The following is a 24,791-nucleotide window of genomic DNA, read 5'->3' on the forward strand; positions in this document are numbered from 1 at the left end:
AGGATTTTCAGGAGTGCACATTGAAAACCTACCCTCAGCTGTTTGTTTTCCTTTCAGCCACACTGAGATTTCCCTCTGCTGTGTTCTCAGCTGGGGACACTTTAGCTGAGAGTGTCCCTGCTCCCTTCGTTATCCCGGAGTTTGAAAGGTGGGGGGTGGGGCATGTGGTCCTCAGCAGTTACCTCAATGAATTGCCCCTGCAGACTTGGTCTGCCTCCCACGAGACCCCAGACCCCATGAAGGCAAGGCTCACATCTTTGGTCTCAGCCCGGACTGAGCCCACTCAGCATTGTAATATAAACTTGAGTTGTATATAACTGGTGTGACAAAGCCAGATGCCCTCCCCAAATGCACTCCCTACGAAAGCAGGACCAGAGTTACATTGTAAGACTTTGAGAGAGAAACCCCAAGATGCTCCATCCAGCGTATTCTGACTCAGCCAAGCCGTGCCCCAATCAGATCTTCTAATAACTTGCATTGGGCTCTACTCCTGAAAGAAGGAATGTCAAAGTCATTGCCACCAAAAAGTAAAATAAAAATGCGGCATACAGAAATGTCATTTGAAAATAACACTGGGACGAGAAGAGAGAGATAAGTATGTGACTGAGAAAGACATGTTATGTGAGTTGTGAACATTGCTCTGGGAGCGGGAGGACCACTTAATTATCCAGTGAAATGGGAACTGTCTAGACAAGTAATTCAGATAGCTCAGGCTGAAGCCAACCGTTCAGGAGTTTGTGCCAGAGCTCAACCTCAGTCCTGCCTACTGGAGTCTCAGGGCTTTGTTTTGCCTTGGGTTAAGCCACATGTCTGTTGGCTGTCAACTATTAACAGTGAGTGGCTTACTATAAGAAGCTCAGGCTTAAAGGAACTCATCTTCTCTCTCGTGTCCAGCGTAGTCATGGGCAGATGAACTTGAGCCCAGCTTCCGGGAGTCATTCAACATGTAACCAACTGCTTTGCCCAAGTTCAGAGGGTCATGGTCACCCTGGCTAGCCCCTCCATGCCCAGCCCTGCTGCTCCTCGCCAATCCTCTGAAGGCACAAGCCACAGAACTGGAAATCAGAGGGTGTGTGTCTAACACCAGCTCAGCAAAGAGCCCACCAAGGATCCGGGGGAGGCCATTTGGCCTGGCTGCTTCCCACTTCCTCATCTGTGAGGTGAAGGGACTGGACTAGAACATTGCATTTTTTTTTCCTTCTGAATAGAGGTGCTATTACACCTTTTCATTGCAGAGTTTGTAAAACACAGAAAAATAGCATGCATATGTAAAGTATTTTCACATATTAGAAAACAAATTAGGATCCTGCTTTGGTTCCTAACATTATATGAAACACTTCTCTGTTCATTGAAGGAAAACAGAGTGTATAATTTGTCATAGCTTCCTAAACTTTCACAACCATTTGGTTTCCAAAATGCTTTCCATCTCAAACATTTTAGAATTCTTTGAGTGGTGCTCGATTTAAAAAAAAGGGGGGGGATGTCTTTCAGAGAGAAAGAGAGGGGAGAGAGAGATAGCATGTCTGGGTACCAGGTTGTAGGCGCCGTGGGCATAGTTTAATCATAGGAATATTGGGAGGCGGCCCTCCTTGTTTCCCTCGTGGTCTTCCATGTCTGTGCCAAGAATACGAGGCCATGACTGCTTTTTTACCTGAGCCATTCTTCAGGGTGGGTTTTCAGTGAGTAAACCTGAGAAGTGAGATAGAAAGACCTCCAGAACAAAGAGCAGGCTTGCTTAGTGCTTGCTTTAAAAGCAGCACGTTCCCTAAGCTCAGGGTCCCTCAGTGGCGGTGCAAAGTCACTGTACATGCACCACGTGTCTGGACCCTTCTGCCTTGTCTTCCTGTGGGCTTGGGCCTGAGGCTCACGTCCACACTGCTTGCTGGGCTAGGAGGCATGACATCTTTTGTCTCCGACAGGATTCGCGTGTCTTCCACCAGCAAGAGTTTAACTCATTAGCTTGAAAGTGGGATAGAGTCAACCCCCAGGCCAAACCATTATTCCGTGTTAGTTAAATGAGGGCATTGGGCAGCAAGGACACTTAGATTCTCAGAGGTTCAGCAAGATGCTTCACATGGCTGATGGGTGGCAGAGCTAGACATCAATTCCAGAAGTAACGTGGCTTCTACAGGAACAGCCTGGGTCTGTTAGAATTCCAACCCATATATGATATTGGCTGCTTTCACCACCTAGACACCACACCATACCCTCTAGTCCATAGAAACCACTTGATAGGAAATTAACTGAGAACTTCAAATGGATTCTTCATTAAGAAAAGTAGTTGGTATAAGAGAATGGTCGAGTTGCATTCTTCTAAAAAAAAAAGAAGAAAGAAAAGTAGTTGGTCCTGGTTCAGTGTGAGGTCTGAAGATACTTTCCTCAGAAAGCTTACCATCTGGTACCTATTTGGATAACTTATCTACCAAGCTACAGAACTGGTTTATTTAGATTAAATGAAAGCATTTAAATCTGGTTGTTGTGGTGTTTTATTGGCTTTGAAAAGCATTTTTTCTTCAGCAGGCCACAGTGCATAAATATTATGGATATTCTTAAAAATGAAATGAACACAGTAGGAGCCGTTCTAATACCTATTTTGGCAGAAGTAATAAGCTTCCCATGCTGGTGAGAAGAGAAGGTAAGGTAATAATCCTAGGAACATGTGGCACTGCTATCCTAGGGCAAGAAACTTTTTTTTTAAGACTGTATTTTTTTTGGGCGCCTGGATGACTCAGTTGGTTAAAGGTCTGCCTTCAGCTCAGGTCATGGTCCCGGGGTCCTGAGATCGAGCCCCGCATTGCTTCTCCCTCTCCCTCTGCTCCCCACCCCACCCCCACTTGTACTTTCCTTCTCTCTCTCTCTCAAAAAAAAAAAAATTAATTTTTTACAGTAGACTTAGAGTCACAACAATATTGAGAAGAAGGTATGGAGATCTCTCATATACCCCCCACCACCCATGCATGGCTTCCCCTACTGTTGGCCTCCCCCATCTGCTACGTTTGTTACAACTGATAGATAGAGCTGCTCTGGCACATCATTATCACCCAAAGTCCATAGCTGACGTTAGGCTTTGCTGCAAGAGACTTTCTACTGATTAAAGATGGAGTAGTACCCATTGACAGAGAATGCATGTGTTGAAGGAATACCCAGGGAGCTTGCTGAAGGTACTCTCAGCACTCAGTGATGGTAGACATTATGACCAGGTACTTGGTAAATGTTCTCCATACAGTTGTTCATCCCAGGCATTTATTCCGTAGCAATGACTGTGCGGCCGCTGCAAGGACAGACACCGGGAACAGCAGTGACCACGTCAGAGGTCCCTGCCTTCATGGAGCTTGTGTTCTAGAGGCAGACAGGGTGTCCGTGACGATAACTGCTCTGAAAAAAAGTTGAATAGGATAAAGCAGCTAGAGAGAGAGGGTGTGGGTGGGGCTCTGTGAGCTGTGGTCAGAGGGGGCCTTTGCCGTGAGATGCTATCACGGGAAGGGCTGGGGAGCAGGGGCAGGAAGGTGTGCGTGATACTGCCTGGGTTACAAACAGACATTAGAGTGATGTGAAAAAGAGCCAAGTTTCCTTGCAACCCAGCCTCGTGTTCTGATTTGGACCATGGTCTCTCTCCGGGCCCAACTCACCTGCGGCCTAGGGAGGATCCTCTTAGAGAGAGCGAGCAGAGCTTTTGTGTTATGAATGGACACCTAGAGTGCTCATCATTTACCACAGTTGGCCATCAGGGAAGCAGATATTTTTATTTTTATTGGAACGGAATAAACATCTATCTTCCCACATGCCAGGCTCTGATACCAGAGGAGGAGTGTAATTGTGCTTGGTGGTGTGATGGAGTCCCATTTTGTTCTAAGGAGCAAGGGGAGGAGTGTGAGCGGGCATGAGAAGAAATTCAACATGGCAGCTAGGTCCAGTACAGCCAGTCAGGGGAAGAGGGGGCCAAATTCCGGGAAGCAAGAGAGATACGGAGGAAGGGAAAGAGAGTGGTGCTGGTTGTGGGTGGTTTGTGGAACTGGCCGCTGGGTTGACCACAGTGGGCATTTTCAGGGACATTTGGTATTGTGCCGAGGCCAGCCTCTTTCTCTCAGCTTTTGGCTTTGAGGACCGATGGAAGAATAGCCCCCCCAAGCCCCCTCTTAGCAGAAGATGGGAGGATGAGGAGACTCTTAGAAGGCCTGGGTCTTCTCATTGAGTTGAACCTCATCCATTTTATTGGCATTTTCCCTTTCTCTCAGGGGAGTGAGACATTTACTTTCATTGCAAATATTCAAGGATTTGTTCGTTCACTTTCACAGAGGAATTAAAACGTGGGAAAACCAAATCCTTACCCCACACCCTTTTCTTTCCTCTCTCCCCACCCCTGCCACTGCTTTCATTTTGGCTTTTGCTTAATTTTGTAACATTAATTCTTTGATCCTTCCAGCCATAAATCATTTAAGTGACTTTGATTAAATAACCGCTTAACTTCCAAAATTCTTTGTATAATGATGGCATTTCTTGTCATATCCTATACAATTATAATGAGGTTTTACAAAGCAGGTTCAGATGCCAGTGCACCTGGACTCCTCCCGGCACGCTGTGATTTAAGACAACTTATTTCACCTCTCGGGGCTTAGCCTTACCCGTTGATAAGAAAAGCTTACTATTTAATATACATCCCCCATGGAGACGGTGTCGGGAATTTTATTCACTTAGTGTTTATGAAGGATCTTTATGGGCGACCCCAGGGAGGGCGATACCCATGAATATTTCAATATGCAATAGGAAATCTGCCGTTCGGGCCATCCAGCCGATGTTCTATAATGAGATGGGTTTTTTGGCTCCATGTTCCCTACTGAGACCTTCTTCTGGCTTCTCTGGAGATGGAATTTTGCTGTTTTCCCCGGTGGCTGAGAAACTAGGGGTGTGGCTGGACCAGCTGAACACAGGGTAGATTTTCTGCCCAGCGTGTTCTTCCTTTGGTGTGGAGGTCCGGGTTCTGTCTGTGTAGCACAAGTGACGACTGACTGCTCATGTCTCTCTTTTTGAGGCTTAACGCCTATCTGTGAAAGGCAGGACCCCTGTCCAGTTCAGCAAACCTTCTAGCAAATTCCTCTTCATTTTACTGGCCCCATGGCTTTATTAGTAATACCGGTTGACTCCCACTGACACGTATGGCTTGCTGTGTGACAAAGGGTGAGCGATTTCGATCAGGCGGTGTTTTCCTGCAGTCCCTGCTCTTTCAGTAACTATTAAAGATGACAGTAAAACATACAGAACGGACATCGTTCAGGTATTCCCCACTGCTTCTGAAATGATTATTTCTCTGCCAGAGCAAGAGACCCGTGAAATGCGGGCATAAGGACAGGCAGCCACCAAAAACGTGGGTTTTTAAGTTTAAGCTACTATAACATGGGGTAAGGACTACTGGTAAATACTGATTTATCTTCCCTTCTAGTTCCCTCGGGGCTTAATCTCCCAGCTCAGAACATTAAACAGTTGTTTATTATTCCACTGGTATTATAAAAACAATACTATAGTTCTTTTCCTTCTTTGCTTTGTTTTTTGTTTTTGTTTTTGTTTTATAAGAAATTAAAAAAAAATCCAATATCCCAGCAGGACAGAGCAATGCCTATGTGTCAAGTGACACAGCCATCGTGGAAGGCCTGACCAGGGCTTCATTCTTTGCAGGGACCTGCCTTTTTCCTTGGCCTGAGCCTAGATTCTTACCTGCGACAGTGCTGGAAGAGTTCAAGTCTAGGCTTTAGAGAGAGCCAAGAGGATTGGTGGGAAGTCATCGACACCCCACCAAGTAGCCACATGAGCCATCAAGAGCCGTGTTGTATGATAAGAATGAAATGATAGCTCTGTTCCATAGCTACTTTGTGGGATGGCCGAGAACCACTCTGGGGCTACCGAGCTCTTGAAATGTGGCTCTTGCAAAGTGGCTCATGTAACCGAGGAAGGAAGTTTTCCATTTTATTGCATTTTTGATCATTACATCTCAGTAGCCACGTGTGGCGCATCCCTGCCATATCAGCATAGATTTATAGTTTCCCAAGGGTTACTTAAGAATAGATCACCCCCACGACAAAAGTAAAACAAAAACCAAGAGTGGCTCTGCTATTATCTTGGACCCCTCTTTCCCCAGGTCCTGGGAAAGTCTGGCCCTCCCTTTATGGTTGAACTTTACCCCTTCTTCTCTTCTGTATTTCATCTTGCCTACTCCCTTTTTTTTTTTTTTTTTTAAATAACACCTTTTTGAGATATAAGTCACGTACCATACAATTCACATATTCAATAGTTTATACTCTAGTCACAGGGTTGTACGACTATCACCGCTATCAATTTGCTAGCGTTGTTAACCATGTATGGACATGCCAGATTCTTTATCCATCATCATTTGCTGGTCTTTGGATTGTGTTCGTCTTTTGGCTGTTACGAGTACTGATGCTGCATGCACTGGTCTGTGAGTTTCTGTGTGAATGTATGTGTTCGTGTCCCTGAGATTCGCACCTAGGAATAGAGTTGATGGGTCACAGGCTTGCTCTACTTTAACCTTTCGTGGAACTGCCGGGCTCTTTTCCAGAGCTGCCACACCATATCACATTCCCATCAGCATTGTGTGAGGGTTCTACATTCTCCACATCCTGACCAGCGCTTGTTACCATCTGACTGTCGGACTGCATTTGTGCCAGTGGGTGTGAGGTAGTGTCACTGGGGCTCTGATCTGAGAGCCCCTCACTCTTTGCCCCCACCCCCCATCCATTCACATTCTGTGTGTGGGCCCCTCCCACAGGTAGCTCTGCCCCAGGGATGCTGTTTTGCAAGAAAAAGAGCAAGTTGCATTTTAGGTATTTCTTCTGAACGAACAGAGGTTACTTCTGTGACACAGTTACAAACAGAAACCTGAGGCGATAGCATGTAACCATTTGGGGCTCAGTAAAACATTGGATACATTTATACTTTCTCTGGGTCACATTCCTAGGCAGAGCTGCGTTCCCTAGAATAGTCTCTGTGAGTAAAAGTGGTTCGAGCCGTCTTAAGGGTGTGCTTTTAAAAATTCCCTGTCACAGGGGTGCCTGGGTGGCTCAGTCAGTTAAGCGGCTGCCTTTGGCTCAGGTCATGATCCCGGGGTCCTGGGATCGAGCCCCAAATTGGGCTCCCAGCTTGGCGGGGAGCCTGCTTCTCCCTCTCCCTCTGCCTGCTGCTCTGCCTACTTGTACTTTGTCAAATAAATAAATAAAATCTTAAAAAAAAAAAATTCCTGTCACAAAAGTATCTCCCCAGGAGTCCTTTCTCAAGCAGACACAGAATACAGAATATTCTGAGATCACCTTCCAGTCGTCATGGTTTCGGGGATGCAGCAGAAGAAGAATCAAAATGTTAACACAGGGTGGAAACAGAAATACAAAAATCCAGGCGTGGGAGGGCCCTGACGCCCCGGAGCCACGATTTGTCTGCAGGAGCCACAGGACCCTCAAGCTGCCTGCGTTCATGACTTCATGCATGTTTCTTTCTTCCTTTCTTTTCATTTTTTAAAGATTTTATGTATTTATTTATTTGAGAGGGAGACACTGAAAGAGTGTGTGAGAAAGGAGAAGGTCAGAGGGAGAAGCAGACTTCCCAATGAGATGGGAGCCCAGTGCAGGGCTTGATCCCAGAACTCAGGGATCATGACCTGAGCCAAAGGCAGTCACTTAACCTACTAAGCCATCCAGGCACCCCACCCATCAATTTCTTTAATAAATATTCAGTGCCTCGAGGTGCTGGACACAGCCCTGGAGACGACCTGTGTGCCAAGTGGACAAGTGGACCCGGTCTTCGTTTGCCCAGATGAGGCCAATGGTTGTCAGATTGGCCAGGGTTAGGAAGAACACAGTCACACTGCGGACGGAACCATGTGTTGCTTGCTTGCGTGGTCTTTTCCTATGCTTGCCCCAGACAGCACAGCAGTGGGAGATATACCATCCCAGCATGACCAACCTATATATGCTTTTTTTTTTATTGTCAAATAGCCATTATTTAATGTCTTTATTCCTTTCTGTGTGTATGTGTGTTTCTCTCAAACATTCTTTTTGAGCTAGGTATCATTTTTATAACCAACTTGTTTCTGGCATCTTGGAGATTAAGGGTTTGGTGAAAGACGTTTCTATTGACAGTGTTCCATATTTTCTGTGTTTAATTTCTAGTTGTCCTTTAGTGCACAGCTCAAATACAACCTTTTCCGTAAAAGATCACCATCACTGTCAATCCTGATGGCTTCTGGAATGAATATTCCATTTTCCCCCTAAACTCCTGTAGCACCATGCACTTGCCTTATAGCCCTTCCTGTTTTGTAGAAGGAAGGTCCTTTATCTGTTGGCTTTCCTCACCAGTCAGTGAACATCTAAGAGTAAGGGTTTTTGTCTGGGGCTTACTTATATTTTCAGCCCCAATCACAGAAACTCACAGCTAGCCGGTGATCAGTAAATGTTGAATGAACAAATGAATGAATGAATGTAGAGGAGTGTAAAAAAACAAAACAAAACAAAACAAAAAAACATCCCATGAGCCCAGATTCTTTCTTCTAGCTAGGAGTAATTTGCCATGGAAATAGCAATGAGGGGTCAACTCTTGTGATCCTTGCTTATTATTTTATATTTTTAATGGGGAAAAATAGAAATGGATTTTCTTGTTGGAAAATTTATTTGAAAAACAACAAAAGCTAGATAGGGAAGATGATAGGAAGTCAGTTGTTAAAGACCTTGATGCCTAAGGCCATGCTAATATTTTATCCGGGGAAACAGAATCAACGTCTTACCCCACAGACATTCTGGCAGTATTATTTCTAGGGTAAGAAATGAGGCACCAAGTCTGGTTCATCATGGGCAAGCCCAGATATGCAAAGAATAAAGAATGGGTTGGACCCAGAACAGATCCAAGGGCCTGAAGCCACATAAACAGGCCAGAGTACAAGAACCTTTCAACTCTTGGTAGAAAAGCAAGACCATGCAAACCAGGTGGACAGGCAGGAAGGTGGGTTAAGGAAGGGATTTAGGATAAGCAGCAAGTCACATAAGAAAATAACATAAACTGTGATTGCAAGAAGCTCAAACCCATTATTTCAGAAAAAAGGAAAGCAGTCAGATCAAAGCAAAAAAATTGATCCAGTATCTAAGCTAAGACGAGGGAATGATAATCATAATGTGAGTTGATGGGGAAGCAGGGTTGGGGAAGACAGAAAATATGGAGAATCTGGTGGTAGACCAGCAGTACTGGAGGCTTTCCAAGGCGGTGGGACGAAGCCGAGGGTTTCCCCTCCTCTGTGTCTGTGGATGCTGTGTCATCCTCGGATGCTTTTAGCTCCCATTTTACTGTTATTTACAAATAGCAGAATTGTGAATTTTATTAAGGAAGGCTATCATTTAAGTTTATAGATTGTCACAGCATTGTGACAGTCCTCACCTTGAATTTTTGAGGTAGGTAGGAAAGTATTTTTAAAGCCATTTATGTGACAATGGACTTATGCCCAGAATATATAAAGAACCCATAACCAATAATAATAAGACTAACAAACTGTTAAAATGGGCAAAAGGCTTAAATTGAAATTTAGTAAAAGGAGATACATAAATGGTCACTAATTACATCATTAGTAATCAGGAACATACAAGTTAAAACCTCCACGCAATGCCATGAATGCCACTCCACTGATGATACCAAGTGTTGGTGAGGAGAGAGACAGCAGTCTTCATACATTGCTAGTGGGTATGTAAAATGGCACAACCACTTGGAGAACTGATCCAGCAAATACATGTGCGCACACACACACATGCCTACACACACATGCTTACACACACACACACACACACACACAAGAGGACTTGAAATCAAAATACACGTGCACACACACACATACACGCAGAGGATTTGAACAAGAGTGTTAATCACAGCTCTATTCATAACAGACCCAAACAGAAAACACCCATCAATAGGTGAGTGGATAAACAAATCAGAGTATATTCACACAAGAGACACATTCAACAGAAAGGACCAAACTGTGATCCAACAACATGGCTGAATCTCGAAACCATTATGTTGATCAAAAGAAGCCAGACACAGAAGAGCTGATCCACAGGGTTTGGTTTCTGTGAAGTTCTAAGACAGGTGGAACTAAGCTATGGTAACAGAAATCGGGAAGTGGATGCTTCGGTTTACAGAAATGGACTTGAAAGGGGCAGGAGGGAATTTCTCAGGTAATGGAAATGTTCTCTGCTTTGACTCGGGTGGTGGATACATGAGTATAAACATCTGTAATGTTTGCAAATGTTTGTCTGAACTCGGGGAACGGTACACTTAAGGCTGGTGCATTTTGTGATGTATAAATTACACCTTTACACAAGAAGAAAATCGGGTTTGGAGAAGTGAAGATACTTGCTTAAAGTTGGGCAGCAAATAAATGGCAGAGCCAGTCCTCAAACCCAGGCCAGCTGATGTCAGAGTTAGAGCCCCCTTGCCTACATCAGCTTCTCTGAGCATACACGGAAGAAGAAGAATCGTCGAGCACATCTGCAAGGGAGCAGAAAGAAGACTCCTTTGTACCAGGGGAAGGAAGGGCATTAGTCACTGAGGTCACATTTCTGTCCTGGGCACAAGCCCATTCCATCTGGCCACCTGCAGGAGTAATTAGGAAGGCTTGACAGATGCTGGAGCAGAGATAAGCATCGCCATCCGGCTCCGGGATCCTGCCAGTAGAGAAGGTATTAAGGTTATTCTTTTGTGGGTATCCACCTTGGGTAGTCAATAATCAACCTATTACATTTGTAAGACCTTCCAGAAAACTGCCTGGGTGGCTCATTGGGTTTAAGTCTCTACCTTTGGCTCAGGTCATGATCCTGAGGTCCTGGGATAGAGCCCCGCATCCGGCCTGGGGGCCTACTTCTTCCTTTCTCTCTGCCTGGCCAGCTTGTGATCTCTGTCTGTCAAATAAATAAATAAAATCTTTAACAAAACAAAACAAAACAAAACAAAATCCCTCTCTGAATTAATACATTTCCTTTATAAGAAAATGGATGCTACAAACAAAAGGAGAAAAAGTCAACACTTCGTAGGTCTTCTATTGGGTGGTAAACTCTGATATTTTTCACTGCTTGCTAATAAACAGAAAGGGTTTATTTTAACAACAGTGGGATCGTGCTATTTGTGCCGTTTCGTGCTTTTTAAAGACCACCTCCCCGTTAGAAGACATACATAGATACCCTCTCTCTTGTGCCTGACAGTCCATGGACAGGGATATCCAGGCGTGTTTCACCAAACCTTGCTGTTACTTACATTGTTTCTGGGTGTTTTGCTGGAAACATGTACATTGCATGTTTGCTCTTCCTTCTGGTGTCTTCCTCAGCGAAAGTTCCTAAAGTGGGAATTCTGGCTCAAAACTGAGGTTTGGACATCTCATTCATATTGTCTTTTTTTTTTTTTCTCTCTCTCTTCAGAATGGTTTTGCCATTCACATTCTCACAAGCAGTGCCTTCGTGTGTTGTCCTGGGTCGCCGGACGCACACCGCAACGTCAGGCCCCGTCTTACCGACTACCTCTTTTCATGGCAACGTGGCTTGGAAGGGTTAAAAATTAACCCTTGCTGTTGCGAGGCTCCGTACTTCTCAGCTATGCCTGGATCCCCTTTTGGATTCTGCTAGTTTGAAAATGAAAAATATTTCTTTTAAAACGTTACTTGGAGAACATGATTGATGTTCGAATGTGATCGAAAGATTGGAGGAGCTGGAGACAGAAGTGATCCGGGGTCCAAGTAGCTCGGTTTCACGGCTGGCTGGCTCATCGCCTATCGCTGTGTGCGATCCTGGGCAAGTTTCTTGCTTGCTCTTCCCGTGCCTCGGTGGCCCCAAGTCTAAGATGAGGGACTAAGGAGGACCCGATCCCTACCCTATGCTGTCTTCACTTATGACATTCTATAAATCTTCGGCTATGTAAAGCATTCCTCTCACAGGCTGGGCTTGTAAATTGCAACTGTCAGACCTTTGAAATGCAGCTTGTGTGGGAAAGGAAAAAAACCCAGCAGCTACTTTGCTGCTGGATCAGAATTCTATGTTCTTTGTGAAGTAATAAATTGTGTCTTGGCTCCTGGATTATTCCAGGTTGCCTCGGGTTTTGTGGAAGTGGCTTTTTCAGGAATTGTTCCCATTGCCGGAAAGTGGGTGTTAATTTGTGCCTTGGCTGTTTTTCAGGGCACACTCTGGCAAAGACCTGGCAGGTCTTTTTCAGAGGATCAGCAGGCAGGGACCTGGTCGTTTCCCCTCCTTGCACGATGACACACACCCTCCACCAATAACCGGAAATAGACCTATAGTCAGAGGCCTTGGTATTGTAAAGGACCACTTACCCTCAACCTCGGCCGGGGTTTTGGACCAAGTGGAAACACTCTAGTCTGTATACTGTAGGAAACAGGGCAGCCAAAAACATAGAAACTGCTTAGTATTCCTTAATAAATTATCTGAGATCCATTGAAATGAGGTCCAGGTGGGGTCCTGGAAGAGGAGACAAAGCTAAGAAAAGGGAGAAGGGAACAAAATGGAATAATGTTGGGATTTGATTCTTGTAGTTTGCAGCCTCTGTGGCTCTGCCTGATTCAGTCCCCCGGGTATCCCGGGATATCATCGGCGTCGTTACCCCCAGTCCGCCCGGCAAGGGAAGGAGAGCGTGAAGTGTTGGTGGTGAGTGGTCCAGTCGCACCTACAAAAACCACAGAGCGTGGCTTGAATTCCCCCAAATCTCTGCTTTCTTGGCAGAATTTTGTAGGCTCTCACCTCCTTCCTCTTCTCTCTCACCCGTCTATGGCAACCATTGGAAAACAGCTCTTCTTTCTCACCCTGGGAGTCCGAAGTCACAAATTAACGTCATTTGTCAACCTGCAGTATAATGCACTGTGAAACCACCGCCCGTCGAGTACTCCCCAGACTCCCGTGATCTGGGCGTTCAGCCGTCGTAGCTTACGCCGTGTTCATGTCCCACGTGTACTGCTCCTCATATTTGTCTTCGAATAAATGCTCTATTTCATTTTCATATCCCAAGTGCTACGATGTCTGTGGAACCAACCATTCGATGTGCCAGATAATCGTTTTCTAATATACTTTAAAATAGTTTGCTATTATTTGTAAATGTTCCTTTAATTTTAGAGCTATTAAATTTTTGAGATTTGTCATTTGTATACAAGTAATATATCTTGCCTCTACTCCCTTTGGTGTACTTAACCATCCTCTGAGAAATTAACTCCATTACATAAAAGTTAAGACTCAGTTCCTTGGTTGAATTAGCCACATTTTAAATGCTCAGTAGCCACTGTGGTGAGTGGCTACCATGTTGGACAGAGACAAAATTGTACTGCATGGCACTGTCTACAGTTTGCCTGGGGCATGTTGACTGCTTTCATTGGTTCAAGCTAAGCTAATATATGGTCAAGTCACCAAAAGAACTGTGAATAGTGATTCACTTAAGAGGTGCTAACAAAAATGTCAAATAATAGTTTATTCCAATGACCATTAACCAAGTAAGTGGCAAGGCGGATAGACACATTCAAACTCAAGTAACAGATCGACTTCAGTGTGCTCTGAACCACCTCTCTCCCGCAGCCCGCACTGTGCCTCCCTCCCTGGCATGCCACTGTCCCCTTCCCACCCTCCCGTCCGTCTCCCTCCTCTCCGTGCGTGGCTGTGTGTTTTCTGCTTTCCTGCTTGTTCCTTCTCTTGCTGCACCTCCACATGTCCTAGCCTTGCTGTCACTCCTGGCCTCTGTCCTTTTTCTCTGTTCTTCCCTAGCTTCCTTTTTCCTCCCCAAGTGGAAACTTCCCTCATTCAAAACCCAAGTGTCTTTGGATTTCGTTTTATAAATTATTCATCAACTGCAATAATGTCAGGCCGAGGGACATTGTCGGTTGTAATGTGAATAAGGGATACCTCCTAGTGGTCTCCTTGGAGCTGTGACCAGTGGCACACTGGACCTCTCTGGGTAGATGTCCACTGGCATCTCATTGTCAGATGCCTAAAACTGACCATTGCCCATGCAAATCCCAGCTGCCCCTCACTGACGCAACCACATCCAGCTTCTTGCTTTAGTCTACTCCTCATTCAAAGCCACCTTCAAAAGAACAAGAGAATTTTTGATCACACTTCTTTGCAGACCCACAGAAGAGGAGCGCAAAGCTACCATTGGTTACCCTTGTTGAGCAGGCTAAAAGCTGAGGATTCCTTAAAAAGCTTGATGCAACCTCTCTTAAAATAAAAAATGACCCTGCCTATTGCTTAGAAGGCTTGAAAGGATCCCCAGAGAGAGGGAAATGCTGCATAGATATATGTATGCTTTGTCTGTTGACCTTGAATGTTGAGGAGAACAGAACAGACCCTTTCTCCTTATTCTGATTATCCAGAGACTCCAGAGAGGAGAGCAAAGGAGAAATTGGACTGGAGAGCTCTGAGGAGTATAGGATGCCCTGGGGAATATATATGCATTGCTTGATTGCACAAAATAGACCCTTCCTTAGGAGGACAAAGTTGAGACTTTATTCCTTGCAGGGAAATGTGTTTTCCTTTTTCTCCCCCCCTCTTTCTAAATGCATTCAATTAGGCTATGGAAAATTTAGTTCCTCTTGCTAATTTATACAAGAAGTTATGATACCTTGGGATCCTTCATCTGTCAGCTTTAAACCTGAAATATGGGATTGATTATTCCCAGGAAGGTGATGTGAGGATCTGCTCTCTTTCTCAGACAAAGGGAGGCATTTGTCCAAAATGAAGAGTTCCTACCTGGGTGGGAGTCGTGGAACCATCCTTCTGGCTACATTCTGTACTGCTCCATTCTCTGAAAAAGAGAAACAGATCCAAGTTTAACAAACCTTAATCTTACTAAAATTTAAAGTCTGTGTTGTCTTCTGGCTAGTGATAACCGTAACAACTATTTGTTGAATGCTTGGAATTTAATAGTGTGTTAGGTGCTGTAGATGTAATCTCATTAATCCTCATCATAGCCCTGATGGTGTGGACTGCTTTTGCCCATATTTTATTTTAAAGATCTTATTTATTTATTTATTTGGCAGACACACACACACACACACACACACACACACACACAGCAAGAGAGGGAACACAAGCAGGGGGAGTGAGAGAGGGAGAAGCAGCTTCCTGCTGAGCAGGGAGCCCAATGCTGGGCTCAATCCCAGGATCCTGGGACCACGACCCAAGCCAAAGACAGATGCCTAACAACTGAGCCATCCAGGCACCTCACTTTTGCCGATATTTTAGTTTGAGGAATTTCAAGTCTGAGAGAGGTAAACAACTTGCCAAAAGTCATGCAGCCAATAGGCGGTAGAGCTCAGATTCAAAGCCAGGTCAGTCCAATGCCAGAGCTCTGTGGTCTTTGGACCCTGTATTGTCATCAAATATTTATTGAGGGTTACTACAGACCAGGCACTATTCTAGGCTCAGGCATTCTACAATGAGCAATAAAGAAGAGATCCCTGATCTTATGGAGCTTATATCTTAGAGAGGAAAGACAGGAAAAGAGTAAATTAAAAAAAAAATCTAGATCATTTCAGATGTTGGTAGTGCCATAAGAGCAATAGATGGAGTAAAGAGATAGTGAATGTGGGGTTATTTATGTTGGAAGTTCTTAGAAGGATTTTCTGAGAAGATGACCTTTGAACTCAGACCTGAATGGCATGAAGGATCCAGAATGTGGGTGTTGAGGGCAGTAGAAACAGCAAGTGCAAAGGCCCTGGGGTGAGTGGGTGTTAGTGTTTCAGGAACCACAAAGGTCAACATTGCTATCCAGTCAGTGGGAATGAGTGAGAGATGTGCAGACAGGCTTTGGGTTTCATTCCAAATATAACAGCACACCCCAGAAGGGTTCTAAGCAAAGAAGAAAAGGTTCTGAATTAAGTCTTTAAAAGATTATTCTTGTTTCTGTGTGGGGAAGAGTGAGTACAGGAGCAAGACAGGAAATGGAGGAAATGGTTGGAAGAACATTAACATCAGAAGGGCCAGAGGCTTTTGAGGGAGGGGGACAGTGCCTTGCAAACAGCATTGGGGGTGGCTGCAAGACTGTCTTTATTCGACTTCCATCCCAGCCCTGAGGAATTTGTGATGTGAGGAGGAGCTGCAGTGGCTAGCGAGGTCCAGTGAGTGGGTCGAAGGACAATGGGCCATTTAGAACCGATGATGAAGCTTCAGGGAGTTTGCTTCACATGCAACGGTGGCAAATCACAGCAGTAAGTTTACAGCACGTGTGTTTAACAGTATTTTAAATGCTTTTCGTGGAATAACGTCTTTAGTCCTCTCAATGATCCTGAAGTGTAGGTACCACGATCACCCCAACCTTACACAGGAAACTGAAACACGGAAGGGTTGAGACACTTGCAGCTGCTAATATGGCCGGCATGACAGATTCTTAATTCCAGAGGTCAGAGTGGTGAGGTTCAGGGGTTATCTGAGAAGGCTGGGGAGTAACCTCACTGAGGGAGGGGTGCCCTGGTCTGGAGATGGGACCCAGATGACCTCGGTGATCTGGGAGGTGGTGATGAGGGTAAACAAGTCCACTCCGATGCCATTCACCCTGACTGACCCCAGAAGAAGGTTCCTGATCAGCGCATACTGGAAGCCTCCAGCCCCTGGCAGTGGCTCTTTCCCATGGCTTCCTGTGCGTGGAGGGGAGCCACAGGCTGAGCCAGGGCCTCCTTCCTGGGATTGCTTTCTTAGGCAACTTGTGGGGGCAGAGCAGTGTCGTCTAAACAAGACAGCGTCTTGACCTCTTTAATCCCTCTGCTCTTGGGCGGGGGGAAGGCTCATACTTCCACATTCCTGGGATATTTTACTGAGACTCTCATTTGGAGGTAATAATCACTGACTAGGGCTAATGAAGCACTTACTACCACTCAGGTTATACAATGAGCCCTTGATACATATTTTTCCTTCCTTAAACACAACCATCATGACAGAGCTGCTCTTCTCGCTCTCCCTTTTCGGGTGGGCTAACTGAGCTCCAGAGGGGTTATATGACTTGCCCAAGGCCATGGTGAGTGGAGGACCTGAGATCTGAGCCCCGGCGACCTGGTATTTGAGGTCAATCCTCAATCACTCTGCTGTAGGTGAGGAACATAGGGCGCCAGGTTGGGGCAAGTGTTTCCCAAGAAGTCTTTGTAAACCCCAGACGAATGAGAGAGGAAAGCAACACAGAGGTGGAGCAGAGATCCCACAGGTGAACAGCACAGTTCCTCCATGACCACACTGATCTTGACATGTCGGTGGACCAACTTCAGGATCAGAGGGCGCCCTGAGTGGATGAACTTGGGGGAAACGCAGGTGGGAAAGGGGAAGTCGATGTGAATAGAGAGAAAGAACTCATTGCTCTACTCACTTGTCCTCTATTAAATCGAACAGTGTCACGATTCAAATAATACTCCCCCCACCCCGTTAATTCAGTGAACTCAGTGAACACCTAAAAAGCTACCTACTTCCCTAGCCTCCATACCTCCCTAAACAAGGGGGCACCTGGGTGGCTCAGTGGGTTGAGCCTCTGCCTTTGGCTCAGGTCATGATCTCAGGGTCTGGGGATGGAGGCCTGCGTCAGGCTCTCTGCTCATCAGGGAGCCTGCTTCAGGGAGCCTGCTTCCCCACCTCTCTCTGAGTGCCTCTCTGCCTACTTCTGATCTCTCTCTCTCTGTCAAATAAATAAATAAAAAATTTTTTATTTTTTATAAACATATATTTTTATCCCGAGGGGTACAGGTCTATGAATCGCCAGGTTTACACACTTCACAGCACTCACCAAAGCACATACCCTCCCCAATTTCCATAACCCCACCCCCCTTCTCCCAACCCTCCTGCCCCCAGCAACCCTCAGTTTGTTTTGTGAGATTAAGAGTCACTTATGGTTTGTCTCCCTCCCAATCCCATCTTGTTTCATTGATTCTTCTCCTACCCACTTAAGCCCCCATGTTGCATCACCACTTCCTCATATCAGGGAGATCATATAATAGTTGTCTTTCTTTGCTTGACTTATTTTGCCAAGCATGATACGCTCTAGTTCCATCCATGTTGTTGCAAATGGCAAGATTTCATTTCTTTTGATGGCTGCATAGTATTCCATTGTGTATATATACCACATCTTCTTGATCCATTCATCTGTTGATGGACATCTAGGTTCTTTCCATAGTTTGGCTATTGTGGACATTGCTGCTATAAACATTCGGGTGCACGTGCCCCTTTGGATCACTACATTTGTATCTTTAGGGTAAATACCCAGTAGTGCAATTGCTGGGTCATAGGGTAGTTCTATTTTCAACATTTTGAGGAACCTCTATGCTGTTTTCCAGAGTGGTTGCACCAGCTTGCATTCCCACCAACAGTGTAGGAGGGTTCCCCTTTCTCCGCATCCTCGCCAGCATCTGTCATTTCCTGACTTGTTGATTTTAGCCATTCTGACTGGTGTGAGGTGATATCTCATTGTGGTTTTTATTTGTATTTCCCTGATGCCGAGTGATATGGAGCACTTTTTCATGTGTCTGTTGGCCATCTGGATGTCTTCTTTGCAGAAATGTCTGTTCATGTCCTCTGCCCATTTCTTGATTGGATTATTTGTTCTTTGGGTGTTGAGTTTGCTAAGTTCTTTATAGATTTTGGACACTAGTCCTTTATCTGATACCTCGTTTGCAAATATCTTCTCCCATTCTGTCAGTTGTCTTTTGATTTTGTTAACTGTTTCCTTTGCTGTGCAAAAGCTTTTGATCTTGATGAATTTTCAATAGTTCATTTTTGCCCTTGCTTCCCTTGCCTTTGGCGATGTTCCTAGGAAGATGTTGCTGCAGCTGAGGTCGAAGAGGTTGCTGCCTGTGTTCTCCTCAAGGATTTTGATGGATTCCTTTCGCCCTGAGTGGATGAACTTGGAGGAAACGCAGGTGGGAAAGGGGAAGTCGATGTGAATAGAGAGAAAGAACTCATTGCTCTACTCACTTGTCCTCTATTAAATCGAACAGTGTCACGATTCAAATAATACTCCCCCCTCCTCTGTTAATTCAGTGAACTCAGTGAACACCTAAAAAGCTACCTACTTCCCTAGCCTCCATACCTCCCTAAACAAGGAAAGTGGTGGGGGCGCATGGGTGGCTCAGTGGGTTGAGCCTCTGCCTTTGGCTCAGGTCATGATCTTAGGGTCTGGGGATGGAGCCCTGTGTCAGGCTCTCTGCTCATCAGGGAGCCTGCTTCAGGGAGCCTGCTTCCCCACCTCTCTCTGCCTGCCTCTCTGCCTACTTCTGATCTCTCTCTCTCTGTCAAATAAATAAATAAAAATCTTAAAAAAAAAAAACAAGGAAAGTGGTGGAATTATGGGTAATTTTCGGTCAGGTATTTTAGTTTTCTGTGATGTTTAAAAGAAAACAAATATGCAAGGTGTTTTTAAAAGGAAATGGTTTAAATGATGAAATAGGATTCTTTAGGCATCGTATTTAATTGAATTCATATTATCATTCTTAAAAATATATTTTCTTAGACATTCATCTGTTCCTACCCAAAAACATGGGTGGATAATTTGATCTCCATTTTCTTAGGCTCAGTGAGCTTGGCACAGTCACTTTTTACTCATATGTGTGTGTTGCTTCAACCTGAAAATACCTAGACTTGCAGGACCGGTGGAAGGGCCACGAATGGGTCTGCCATGTGGCCAGGAGTAAGGAGAAGGGCAGTGTCCGTCCCTCTTGGTCCCTCATTTATATTCCCAAAGAATTCATTAACCTGTCAGTCAGTTCGTTTTCTTTTGATTCATCTGGTGGAACACATTTTGTTCCTTTGAGCTCCTTGGAGAGAAAGATCATTAGCAGTAGCTCTTTGTCCACTTATTTTGCAAAAGCGTATTACGTGTATTCTAGCCTCCAAACCTCAAAAAACAGGCAAAATAAGATCCTTGTTCTTAAGGGCTTACTCCTTGTCTGAAGGAGTTATTCCGGAAATCGGTAAGGGGCAGCCGGAGCCACCTGTGTGGAGAGCAAGTCTGTATCTCCTGTGTGACAAATTCCTTGAGAGTTGGCACCTCGAGTCTTGAACGCATTCACATAGCTTTCAGACCCTCGTCACTGACACACTGTTAACATAATGTAGTCCTGCACTTGACATGGGCTTCTGCTTTGCCGATCCCCGAGGCCTGCCCACCCTTGAGGATGGAGTGATGGCGCCTGGAGGGACCACCCAAGTGGAAAATGGCAGAGCCAGGCCTTGGACCTTCAATTTCTACGTGAGTGCATTTTTCCCCCAACCAAAATGAAGTCCTTTGTGTTAGATGTACATTTTGTCTAAGTCTTTATACCTTCCCACAGTTATCAGTATTTTTTAAAGATTTATTTATTTATTTATTTATTTATTTATTTATTTGACAGAGAGAGAGAGAGAGAAAGAAGGAACACAGCAGGGGGAGTGGGAGAGGGAGAAGCGTACTCCCCACTGACCATGGAGCCTGATGCGGGGCTTGATTCCAGGACCCTGGCATTGTGACCTGAGCCGAGAGTAGATGCTTAATGACCCAACCAGCCACACACCCCTATTTCTTTATTATTATTTATTATAGGCAGCCGGTATTTATTTAGATTAGCCAACAAGTTGTACTGTAAAGTCTTGGTAGAAGCGAATGCAAAACTGTCCTCTGGGCTTTGTCTCCACTCTAAGGCTTGGAGAGGCCACACGTAAAAGGTCGTTCTTTTGGAAGATGGGGTTAGGAGTCAGGGTGAAGGAAATCCAAGACATATGCTTTAATAAAAGGAACATGTAAGTTCAGGCAGAGTGTATGGGAAAGCAGATAATGTTGCGCATGGATTGAAAGATATATTCAGAATTTCATCCTTAAACATAACCAGTAGTGGCTATAGTGGTTGTCACTTAGTTTGTGCTCAATAAATATTGGTTGAATGAATGGATGAATAAACAAATGTGGGAAAGAGAAATACAAGCAAAGGCAACAAGCAAACCCAGAATCTTCATTTACTTTCTGTACCTGGAATGTGTGATTTATCACCTTCATGTCTTTAAGTGGGACCAAAGATTCTCAGTGGCAGAGTTTATGCACGTCTATCTTCAAAGGCCATTCAGTGAAGGAAAAGGAATGGTGGGAGTAAATCTGGGAGGTAAAAAAAAGGATCTAGAAAACTCCAAAGTTGGAAACCTCTGATCCAGCAACTTAATCAGACTCCAGCCTAGAACCTGAAGCAAGGGCAGCCAGCCTTCTTGATGCTTCCCTTGCACTACGCCTTCACACAGGGATATACCACCAGGACGGCCACGGTTGTTCTTTGGCCTGTGATGGGAACAGAACAGTCAGCCCTTGAAGGGAAATCTGCACTGGCTCATGTTGCTTCATTTCTGGAGAGGACTAGAAAGGTGTTATGATGATTGTATCCATTTCATACATGACTGTATGAAATACTGCAAACGACAGAAATTTATTCTTTCATAGTTCTGAAGACCAGACTTCCCAAATCAAGGTGGCAGCAGGGCTGTACCCCCTCCCAGAGGCTTTGAAGGAGAACCAATCCTTGCCTTTTGGAGCTTCTGGTGGCTCTGGACGTTCCTTGGGTTGTAACTATATCACCACCATCTCTGCCTTCATGTGCACCTGGCCTCTCCTCTTCTCCCTGTGTCTCCCCTCTCTGTCCTTAAAAGGACACTTGTCCTTGTATCCAAGGCCCACACAGATAACCCCAAATGATCTCATCTTGTGATTCTTAATGACATCTGCCAAGTCCCTTTGTCCAAGTGAAGTCCTGTAGTAGAGGGAAAGATGTCTTTTCCTTTTACCCTTCTAAATTCTCAGCTGGGACCCCTGGCATATGAGCAGAGACAGAGTCACGAGAGGAAAGCATGCGTATTTATTTGCTTCAAGTTTTATGTGACGTGGAAGCCTTTAAGGAAATGAAGACCCAAAGCAACGGTTCAACCCGAGAGTCTTTATACCAGATCTGATGAAGAGAGGAGAGTCATGGCAAACCCAGACAGGGCAGAGGGGCCTCAGAGTGGGAAACTGGGGGAAACTTAGCAAGGCCTAGTCACCCATACTGCTGTGGGTGTTCCTTTATCTTGGGGATAAGGGTGCCCCTCTCCTCTGGGTATAGGGAGAGCACCTCTCACCTGAGGGTCTTATAACCTGTTTCAGGAGATGATCAGAGAGTCCTTCCTACACCTGCCTGGTCTCCAGTTCCTTTAACTGAAAATCTTCAACATGCCAGGTTGACATTTTTTGAGGTCGTGTGTCCCGAACCCCAGCACTCCCATTCACAGGTGCTGGGGATTCCGAATCCCCATAGAGGTATTGTTTGGGGGAACCACTGTTCAGCCCATGACAATGACATGGATGTATTGCAAAGGTAGTTTGACAGGGGCAGAGGGATGGCCAGGGTAGGGCAGGGATATGGAGTGCACTGGCTCCTTGGGCCTTCATCCAGGACCGAGGAAGTGAGCAGTTAGATCAGGGTAGAGGCCGTGGGAGTGAAGAGAAGGAGTTAGAATCGGGAGGTGTTTGGTGAAATTCACTAGGACTGGGCTACTACCTGGTGTGAGAATGAGAGAAAGAGACATTTTAAGTGTGACTCTAAAACCCGTTTCCCGGAAATGTGTGCTGTAGAATACTGGATCTTGGAATAACTATAGGTATCTGGGGGTGGGTGGTCCTATAGACAGACGGCGTTTGGGAAACACTGCATCAGACTGGGTCAAACAGGCTTCTTTTCTGCAGGATTTCTCCAAGCCTTCAGCACGCTCATGTTTATGGCATAGCCCTAAAGGCAGGTTTCTGGGGAACAGCCTTTCCCAAACTTACTCCACTATGGACCTCTTCTACCTAGATTATCCTGAAGGACCCATGATCCACACACCTCTGGAGAGTATTGCTCTGAGACTCCCCACCCTCTGAGAAAAGCATGAGGGAGAAAAGAACATGTCAGAGAGGACCAGGAGGGCAGAGTGAAGAAAACTTGAGTCAGGTGATCTGTCGGGGGCCGTGTCTGTTTTCCAGTATCCCCGCCAACAGCAAGGATGGCCACGAAACCGGCGGCAGTTGGCAGAAGCCACCAGAATCCCTTATGCAGTCCTCTTTGACTTGAATCGTCTGTGGGACCGTCCTGTAGTTTGAGTCCTTCCTTCACGGGTAGCTGCTAGGCAGGAGAAGCTTTCATTTCCAAGGCCGTGTGGCATGTAAGTTTCAACCATCCTGCCAGCTCTGGTCCAAGGGATGGCGACTCTCACGTGGCCAGGTGAAGGACACCAGGAAGAGTGGTATGAATGCCTAGTGGCATTCATAGGGTGGGGATGAGCTGCGGGCCCTTCTTTCCTTATATCTGGGAGAACCAACCCCAACCTCCCCTTTGTGGAAATCCCACCACTGGACCCTCCAATCTTTAGCATTCCCCATCTTGGTAGAGAATGGTTGGCACCAATGACAGAAATCTAGACATCCATTTTGCAGTGAGCTCTCAGTATGTATCAGACACCACGTTTACCCTGAAGATCTCATTTAACTCTCAGGCTAACCCTAAGGGATAGGTACCATCAGTGATCAGATTTTTATAGATGGAGAATATGGGGCTCATGGACATGGAATGATTTGCCCAAGGGCACACGACTAGTGTGTGGTACAACCAGAATTTGACTTCAAGCAGTCTAATGTTAACACTGACATTCATGACCACCAGGTCATGAATTTAATTATAGATGTTTTGGATTACAAATGTTGGTAAGACTTGGACATGGAAATATGCAGAAAGCAGTGGGATACAGAACGAGACGAGGTCAGGCCTGGGCTCGGAGCCATCGGGAGAGATGGTGGTTGAACCGTGCCCGTGGAGAAGTTTATTCAGACTACAAGGTCGAGAGTCAATTAAACAGATTTACAACAAACTTCATGCAAAGTTTTTAGGTATTAGTGGGATGTTTTCCCAAGCAATGAGTTAGAAAAAAATGGACCATTATCACAGCCCATGGACAGAACATTCCAACTCTGAGGAAACGGGACCCAGACACAGAAGTCTGTGTCCTAAATCATGCTGGAAAGTCAGAAGCAGTGGGGATTTTTTGAGAAGCAGAGAAATCTCTCTGGCTGCATAAGTGCATGAGGAAACTATGGTCCTCGGTGGGCACTGGTGAGAAGATCTGATACTCTGCAACTCTGCCTTAGCATCCTTAACTATAGACTCAGTTGCCCTCCCCAGCCCCTCAAGACCTGGAGACCGCCCAGAGGGAGGGGACTGCACGAGCTTCTAGCACTGGGCGCACAGCAGATACCCAAGAAGCAGGGCTCAATGGATTGAGGCAAGGAGAGGAGAGCCAACCTGGTTCAGCCCCATTCTGCTCCTGGATTCATTATCAAATGGTAAAGTGTTTTCACGGACTCATCACCACGTCATTGCAGATGTCTGAATTTTCCCTCACATACTGGGGGAAAAGCCACGATAAATTGCTACCCACTTGCGCTGAGTTTCATTTGGTTCTGATTCATTGCTCACTTAGGGACCTTCTAAAATCACAGTTTATGGACTCCACATCCTGGTGGTTCCCAGAGATAAATGAGCCTGGATTCCAGGGAATGCAAATGTCTTCAAACTTGCAGCCAGCTTCCCGGCTCCCTGCAAAGGTCTCTTAAGCCCCTAAGTATTTCCTCTCTTAAATCACACATCACTGGCACAGGCAGAATATTTTCAAGTTCCTTCTTTCTCGTTAGGAGACCGTCCCTGAAAGGCTGACCGAGTACAGAAATGCCATGATTCTTGGCAGTTTTATGGCACAGTTCTTAGGTCTAGT

The 24,791-nt window shown here is 45.4% G+C and overlaps 1 protein-coding gene and 1 long non-coding RNA gene across 5 annotated transcripts in view; one reads left to right on the forward strand and one right to left on the reverse strand.

Annotated features, from left to right (window-relative positions):
* The window catches only part of THSD4 (thrombospondin type 1 domain containing 4), a 571,839-nt gene that overhangs the window by 316,275 nt on the left and 230,773 nt on the right, over positions 1-24,791 (forward strand). The window lies entirely within an intron of this gene.
* Positions 9,805-24,791, reverse strand: part of LOC116590606 — a 31,276-nt gene continuing 16,289 nt past the window's right edge. Inside the window, exons 2-4 of one of the 3 annotated variants that reach the window (XR_004285674.1) lie at positions 14,772-14,826; positions 11,290-12,842; positions 9,805-10,703 (exon numbers count right to left, since the gene is read on the reverse strand). This is a non-coding gene — a long non-coding RNA (uncharacterized LOC116590606). Of the gene's footprint in view, positions 10,704-10,907; positions 10,938-11,289; positions 12,843-14,771; positions 14,827-24,791 lie in introns of those variants that run through there. The other 2 variants (XR_004285676.1, XR_004285675.1) reach the window with 2 other exon arrangements.

The sequence above is a fragment of the Mustela erminea genome, chromosome 5, assembly GCF_009829155.1.
Source record: "Mustela erminea isolate mMusErm1 chromosome 5, mMusErm1.Pri, whole genome shotgun sequence".
Lineage (NCBI taxonomy): Eukaryota > Metazoa > Chordata > Mammalia > Carnivora > Mustelidae > Mustela > Mustela erminea.